This window comes from Amblyraja radiata, chromosome 13 (assembly GCF_010909765.2).
Source record: "Amblyraja radiata isolate CabotCenter1 chromosome 13, sAmbRad1.1.pri, whole genome shotgun sequence".
NCBI lineage: Eukaryota > Metazoa > Chordata > Chondrichthyes > Rajiformes > Rajidae > Amblyraja > Amblyraja radiata.
In genome coordinates, this window is record NC_045968.1 from 6167018 (window position 1) to 6175310 (window position 8293).

An 8293-nucleotide genomic window follows, 5' to 3' on the forward strand; every position below is an offset into this window, starting at 1 on the left:
GCCAGAGTCAGGATCGCACTTGGTCTCCGGCGCTGAGAGGCAGCAGCTCTACCAGCTGCGCCACTGGGATTTCTTGTTAAATGCAAATTCTAAAGTAAATTACAGCTATTTCCTAATAATTAATAACCCGCACAAATAATAATTAGGAGTCAAATTTGACATGCAATGCAAGTACCTTCTGTAAATTGTGAGACATTCTTCTGCATTTCTGCTATCTCACATTGGAAGGCAAGATCAAGAGAATATAAACGGTGATTCCTGTGGGTACTCAGCTTGCATTCATCACAGATTGGCAATTTATCTTGGATGCAATAATGCCTCAGGTTTGTAAAAGGATGAAAGAAACACTTAATCTGATCTTCAACACAAGACGAAGGATCGATCAGAACATGGGAGAGAAATGCCTTATTCTTGTGAATTTTTCGAAGACATTTCTCACAGAAGTTTAGATTGCAGTTGACACACTTTTTCATTGCAATGTGACTGTCCTTTTCATCACAGAGCTGACAGAAGATCTGCACTTGCTGAGGATTTATCTTTCCTTTTGGTTTTCGTTTTTTCTTTTTAATACCATCGGCACCAGTGTTAAGTCCTTCCTGCCTGCACCTTGTCACTGTGCTGTTCAACAGGTAGTTCTCAGGGAACTTCACCTCATCTTCTTGGTTAAAACAGAAGTTTTCCTTGCACAAGGGGCACCTAACACATATTTGACCCCCCTTTTCATGTTTTATTTCTTTGCTGAGACAGTTGCCACAAAGGCTATGTTCACAAGGCAACAAATATGAGTTATTGTAAAGTTTCCCACAGCCTGGACAAGTTAGTTCTTGGCACAAAGTACCAAGAACCTCCTTCTTTTTTTTCATTATGATCAGTTCTTAGTTTCCATTATGTTATTTATTGAAATATGTCTGCAAGAAATAAAGGTGAGTCAGGAGAGCACATATAATAAAAATATTTCATTCACATATTAATTCTGGTAACTACAACATATTATTCTGATTTTATATTAGCGAATTGAAGAAAATTGTTCTTCCTTGGATATATAAAACTACAGTATATTAAGGAAGTAAATATTGGAAGTAAAGGAATTAAACATCAAAATGATTAGTACTATTATATACAAGGATTGACTGGCTCACGCCTGAAGATTTGGATGGGTTTCTTCTGGAATAAGATGGGCTTCAGCATTCTGCAGCTTTGTGCAAAGGCTTAGTGGGTGAGAGGGAATAGAGGAAAGATGTAAAGAAGAAAGATTCATTTCACAAGGCGCAGGAGAAAATCAACAAAATATTAAAGCTTCAAAGAAAACAGGCACCCCATCATTGCAGTCAGTGTCAAAGGTGAAACCATAGCAAAAACACAAGGTGCAGGTGTAACCAGGTAGTGAGTGGTAGCAGACACAGAGATGGGTGATGTTACGATGGTAGTAGATAAATTGAATGTGTGGTCAGAAGCTCATCCTGATGTTAGATTTGGCAGCAAGATTATAGAATGAAATATTCCATTGTAAACAGGATAAAATATATATTGATCTGAACAATATCCAGCCATGCAAGTACTTGTGAACTTTTTGGTTTATATTTTACCTGTAGCATGAAGTTAGAGCACGTTAAAGAAAAAGTAATACATTTACTTGGAAAATAAGTAGCATCAGTGTTAAGAATTTTTGTGGGACTTCGAAAGTACTAGATTTTGCAATACTATAATTTTTATGCAGCCGACTCACTTTACTTTTCTTCTTTTCGGACTAAGCACAGCAATATCTTTGGTATTCCGGGATTTTTGCACTTCTTCTACATATCTCTTAATAGGTTTGCTTTAACTGTACAGAGGCTTTCTTTTCTTTCAACCGATGCCATTGGACCTGCTTTTTCCAAGGTTTCCTTCCACACCAAACCTTAGGTTAAAAGTACTTAAAATTCTTTTGTGTAGTCAATTTCTCAGTTACCTTTTACTCATCTCCCTTCAGTTGACATCAATGGCATCATTTGCAATGTAATATTATGTCATTGTGGTGTAAAAGGCACATCATACCATAACCTGAAAAATTAGTGATGCAAGTTTCCAATTGCCTTCAATTTTCAAGACTCTTAAAATTCCCATGAGCAGTAGTGACCCTTCCCAATGGAATAAGCATTGCGAATACAATATTGGATTACTGTACGTGTTAATAAATTAATATCATTTGTGAATAGTGTTATAATATTGGCAACTCAATATGTACTGGAGATGTTAATTCTTGATCACGTTCTTAAATATTCAAGATTACAATTAATTTATTTTCATTACTACTGCCAATTGTTTTAAGGCTGATTTTTCCATCTAATTCCAATATAATACGTAAAACATAGAAAAAAACAACACATGAAAGGGTCTTTTGCCCCACAATGTCTGTGCTGATCTTGATGTTAAGATAAACTAATTTGCCTGCATATGATCCATATGCCTCCGTTCCCTGCATATTCATGTCCCTATCTAAAAGCTTCTTAAATGTCATTATTGTTTCTCCTTCCACCAACTCTACTCTGGGTGTAAAAAAAAATCCATGCTGTGTACATCTTTTAAAAATGTTGCTACTTTCACCATAACGCTATGCCCTCTCAGGTTACATTTCCACCCAGAGAAAAGGTATGGGGGTCTATCATATACCTATCTCTACCTCTCATAATTTTATCCATTTCTCGGACTACCTCCCCCACCCCCACCCCCACCCCCTTCCAGAGTTCCAGAGAAACTTATCGAAAAATGTTCAACAGAAGAAAGATTGGAGCAATTAGAGAAGACTGGAATGACTGCAGATTTGGAAAGCTTTAATGACCTTGCATGGACAGGGTTTGGGTCACAACAGAACACAAGCGCTGACTTCACTGCCACTGTGATGTCACAATGTATATGGTCAGAGGCAGTCAGACATGAATGTTGTGAGGATTTCTTGACCCAGTCTAAAGTGGCAACAATGCTCTCAAATCAAGTTATTCTTAATTTCTGGAAAGTTAGAGATTAAGTGTTGCGGATTATAGTACAACATGGATGGTACCAAAGGGACAGAATTTAATTCAAGCTCATTTAATTATCCCCGGACTTCAGAGAAACAGCGCGGAAACAACTTCTTCAGCCCATTGAGTGCAACGCTGACCAACAATCACCCTGTACACTAGCACCATCCTACACACTAGGGACAATTCACAATTTTTACCAAAGCCAATTAATCTACAAACCTGTACGTCCTTGGAGTGTGGAAGGAATCCGAAACACCCGGGGAAAACCCACGCAGGTCACGGGGAGAATATACAAACTCCATACAGACGGTACTTAGTCAGGATTGAACCCGGGTCTTTGGTGCTGTAAGGCAGGTAACTCTACGTTTGCGCAACTGTGCCGCACAAGTCTTAGAAATTATTAGTTGACTCGTTAACGCTGATTATTGAATTAATTATAAAGCAAAACTTAAACATTATTTAAACATTACATTTATGTTCAGCAATTTTTTAAGATTTGATTCTGCAGCATTTTGTTTTATACAAGGATTGAATCACCTTTTGATGGATGTCTGGGAGTACAACTCAACAGTTCTTATACCGACATTTAATCGAAGTTCCAGCTTTCTAACCTTTGAAGGACTCGGTGCTCCTCCAATCTTGCCTATTCATTAACCTATGTTCCATCCAGCCCAGAACTGCAAGACATGTCTTCAAGAGGGTCAATAGTGTAAACCTTAGCATTTAGAACTGCTTCACTGAATTTTGGTTTCCTATTCCCTTTGACGTTCCATTTCCTGATATGTTACGCAGACTGTACCTTCAGGAAGAAGCACATTAAACTCCTGATTCTGAAGTATGAAGAAGGGTCTCGACCAGAAACATCACCCATTCCTTCCCTCCAGAGATGCTGCCTGTCCTGCTGACTTACTCCTACACTTTGTGTCCATCCTGATTCATCAACATTGAATGAAAACTGACCAAATTCGGACCCCGGAAGGAATGGACAGGCAACGTTTTGGGTCGGGACCATTCTTCAGACTGATTGCACTAGGGAGAGCTGGAAAAGATAAATGGAGCAGGAGATTACAGGAAGGATGTGGAAGGATTGGAGTGGGTGCAGAGCAGGGTTACTAAAGTGATGCTTGTATTAGGGGCTATTAGCTACAGGGAGAAGTTGGACGCACTTGGATTGTTTTCCTAGAACGCTGGAGGTTGTGGGAAGATCGGAAAATTATGAGAAGCATTGATAGGTTAGACAATTAAATTCTTCTGTTTACCCAGGATGGAAATATCAAATACTAGAGATAAGTACATGGATATAGAAACATAGAAAATAGGTGCAGGAGTAGGCCATTCGGCCCTTCGAGCCTGCACCGCCATTCAATATGATCATGGCTGATCATCCAACTCAGTATCCTGTACCTGCCTTCTCTCCATACCCCCTGATCCCTTTAGCCACAAGGGCCACATCTAACTCCCTCTTAAATATAGCCAATGAACTGGCCTCAACTACCTTCTGTGGCAGAGAATTCCAGAGATTCACCACTCTCTGTGTGAAAAATGTTTTCCTCATCTCGGTCCTAAAAGATTTCCCCCTTATCCTTAAACTGTGACCCCTTGTTCTGGACTTCCCCAACATCGGGAACAATCTTCCTGCATCTAGCCTGTCCAACCCCTTAAGAATTTAGTAAGTTTTGTAGGGAATTGATGGATATGTTTTATGTACAGGCAGATAAAACTTGGCAATGGTATCATTCTTGGCACAGACATTATGGGCTGAAGGCCGTTTCTGTGCTATAATTTTCTTTGTAAAACCTAATTAGTTACGAATGCCAGTGGAAGATGCAGCAAATTTATAATTTACTGTTTAGATTTCAGATCCATATATCCACAGTATTTTGCCTCTTGAACTGGATTAGCTTTACTTGTTCAGCTCCTATAAATGCATTTTAATGAGGGGGTGAGCGTGGGAGTTGGAAAATGCTCCTTAATAAACATAGAACAAGGCTTACAGATATACCAAAACAAAATAATCAATAGAAGACAGTCCTTGGGTTATGACGGGGAGTTCAGACACAAGAACAAGCTGCTACTCTTTCACAAGAACGTTGCCCTGAAGGGAGTTGGGATTATTACACTGAACTCCAATGATAAACAGCCACATTCTGCTCGCAGGTGGTATTCTCAGCTGAAAAGCCTTCGTCACCCACATTAATCTTGTGATCTGGAACTTGTAAACAGATTGAAAGGCAGCAGAGTTAATACAATAAAGCCTCAATGTTTAAAGTAATAAAGCTTACGACAACAAAAATAACGTAATTAAAAATAATTGATGAAATTAAGTTAGGACTGAATGCTTATTAAAAACTTGTGGACGATTACATCTTTGTGGAAGAAATTATTTATTTTCCTGAGCTACTTGCACAGAATGTATTCTGCAGTAAATTCCTCTGGATATCATTAAACTGTCATCAGACCCGACATCATGAAGAAGATATTTCTCAGCAGACTATTGGAAAGTTTTCCTTTCCACACTCTGTGATAAGACGGTAATCTGTGAATGTTTTTAGACACCCAAGTCCCTGGTGGGAACAGGAAGATAACAAGGGCTTAGCTTGTCTGGGCCAGAGAAGTTCCTACTTCTACAATGGGTTCTGCTAGGGTCTACATTAGGTTTAGGCCATTCAGCCCTTCGAGCCAGCACTGTCATCCAAAAGCTGTACCATGTTCCTGCTTTCTCCCCAAATCCCTTGATGCCGTTAGCCTTAAGAGCTATAGCTAATTCTCTCTTGGAAACATACAATGGATTGGCCTCCACTGCCTTTTGGGGCAGAGAATTCCAGATTCACAACTCTCTGGATGAAAAGGTTTTTCCTCATCTAAATGGCCTACCCCTTATTCTTAAACTGTGACCCCTGGTTCTGGACTCCACCAACATCGGGAAATGTTTATAGGAGCTAGCTGTGCACAAATTGGTAGCTTCATTTCCTATATTACATCTGTGACTAGTTTTTTTGAAAAATGCTAGATTGGTTGTAAAGTGGTTTGGGATTTCTTGGAGCCATTAAAATGATATAACCAAGATGTTTTCAATAGAATTTACAAGAGGGTCAATAAATGTTTCCAGCAGTTTCCAGAGGTTTGGAAAGCTGCCTTTATCAACATAGCAATTCTGATAGAGATCAACCATTACACTTTTTGACCAATTTTGCATTCTCATCTTTAACATTAATGGGCAATCTCATCATGTGAAAATAGCACAAAATGCACCTCATTTACAGATCTGAATGACTTAAGAATACCTACAATGGAAAAAAGCCTTATCCCACTCTTCTGACATACCAGTTTAGTTCCTTCCATTATTGTAGAAATGTAGATATGACATGATGCCTTTTAAAGTTACGATCATGATAATTTACACAATTAAAATAAATTAAACAAATGATTTGGATTAGCTGCAGTAATCAAGAATAGTATGATAGCGAACTTATTTATGGAATCCCATCACGGTCACAAAATAAATGTATTATAATTAATTTACTAATTGGCCCAACACTTGGATATAAATATTAAACATCAATTACATTTTATTAAATATAATAGAGATCATTATAAATGCCAGGAAATTGATTAAAAAACACACAATGAAGTATACTCACAGCACCTTTTGAAAACAGTTAATATTTTGAATATGATTTTATCAGAATATCCAAAATTCACCCCAAGACTTTTCTCCTTGTCCATACACACTAACTCTTTGCAACTTTAGACTTCAGGCTTTATAGATACAGCACGGAAACAGGCCCTTCGGCCCACGACGACCAGTGATCACCGTGTGCACTAGCACTGTTACACACTCGGGATAATTTATCATTTTTACCAAAGCCAATTAACTGAGAATATCCTGGTTATGAAATAATGGAAGTGTGAAATATTTTATTAAGTAAAGGATTAGCTTGACTTTTTTGGGTTCTGAATAAACTGAAGTTTTATAATTCTGTACCATATTAGAGGAACTATGGGGATCAGGAAGCCTGCATACCAAGCTTTTCTGATAGTGCTTCCTGTTATGCCCAAGCAAAAACCCATTAACAATAGTGGGAGAGGATGTGTTTCCTGGGGACTTGGACATTTCTGTAAACAGAAATCTTCTGTGGTGTTACTGATATTGACGCTTACATTGTTTAAGACAAAATTGCAAATGTTGGGCTTTTGACTAAGTTCCTGGTGTTTAGGGGTTTTGTAACTGAAGTTTGTGATTGACTTAACCATAGAATGACAAGTGTATTGTATTAGTGACAAGCATACTTTGAATGGGTACAGCCTGTGATTGATTTGTTAAACATCATTGCTGCAACTCTGTATAAACTTGTGACTAGGTTTCCAAAATACTACAAAAGATGCTGTATGTTTTCATTCACTAGAGTGGTAGCCCGGGAGAGTTAAGTGTCTGTTGCATACTTGACTGTCTCCCTGACACTCTCGCCGGCTGATGATCAGTAAAGCTTGAGTTGGTTTACCTAACCCATGGTGAGTTGTCTGTCGTTAAGAAATGAACCTTAACATAACCTGTATGTCTTTGGCGTGTGTGAGGAAACCGGAGCACCTGGAGAAAACCCATGTGGTCACAGGGAGAACGTACAAACTCCGTACAGACAGCATCTGTAGTCAGGATCAAACCCGGGTCCCTGGTGCTGTAAGGCAACTCTATTGCTGTTCCATTGTGCCACCCATGATTTCTTTCAAATTCGTTCAGAGGTGTGGACAATTTGGAAGGGTGTACAAATTGGCCATATTCTGCATGCCAGTGATAGGCCTCCTTGAACTGCTACATTCCAGCAGTAATGCGGCTCTCACTGTGATCATAAATGGGTGAGATTATCCCATCAGTGTAGAATGAATACTGATATTGTATTATTCAGGAGGATGGATATGGTTGGAGAGATGCTTTGATTTGAAAGTGTCCATGTCTTTATTCTTCTCAGCGGTGGTGGTGGTTTGGGAGTAGATATAGGAAGAGGTTCTATAAAGTGACAGGAATTTGAATATTGTGTACTTTTGGTCCTGTAACTGTGATAAATCTGTTTCACCACAGTATCTCTGAATATTTAGAAGCGTTTGGTAAGAGAAGCCATCTTTCTTATAACTGACATTTCCCAGTGGTGAATATTAGCAAATAAAGCAGCAGTGTTAGAGCTGCTGCCTTACAGCGCCAGAGGCCCAGGTTCGATGCCGACTATGGGCGTTGTCGATACGGAGCTAGTATATTCTCCCTGCGACCGAGAGGGTTTTCTCCAGGTGCTTCACGCTCC